A 388-nucleotide genomic window follows, 5' to 3' on the forward strand; every position below is an offset into this window, starting at 1 on the left:
CCAGCAAGCGCGAGCAGGTGTGTGGAGGCCACGGGTCTCCCCTCTTGGAAATCTTTTTTTTACTTAAAGTTTTGTTTGTTTTTCCGCCCTGACCTGTTTGTGTGTGCGGCATCTCAATCAATAGCCACCTTCGCGCCCCGCGGCCGCGCTAAATTCGGGGTGCGTGGGGGAGCGAAGGTGCTGCGATCGCCGCCCCGAAGCATCCTCCTTTCCGCCTGGTGGCTTCCCGACGCCTGCGGTACCCCAGGAAATGCCCCCCGCACTCCTAGGCCGCAACCCCAGGAAGGCGAAGGCTGCCCGGCCGGCGTGCAAACGGCCGCGGAACTCCTGCCTCCCGCAGAAGCCGGGCGGCAGCGGGACTTTCGGTGCCCGCGGGGGCCCCGGTCCC

General features: G+C 65.5%; 1 protein-coding gene across 1 annotated transcript in view; it reads right to left on the minus strand.

Annotated features, from left to right (window-relative positions):
* MPPED2 (metallophosphoesterase domain containing 2) overlaps positions 1 to 251 on the minus strand; it is a 185,343-nt gene extending 185,092 nt beyond the window's left edge. The window contains exon 1 of the mRNA XM_006140653.3: positions 94 to 251. The gene's annotated coding sequence lies outside the window, so the exon portion shown is untranslated. The remainder of the gene's footprint in view (positions 1 to 93) is intronic.
* Positions 252 to 388: the final 137 nt, after the last annotated feature.

This window comes from Tupaia chinensis, unplaced genomic scaffold (assembly GCF_000334495.1).
Source record: "Tupaia chinensis unplaced genomic scaffold, TupChi_1.0 Scaffold000037_9, whole genome shotgun sequence".
Lineage (NCBI taxonomy): Eukaryota > Metazoa > Chordata > Mammalia > Scandentia > Tupaiidae > Tupaia > Tupaia belangeri.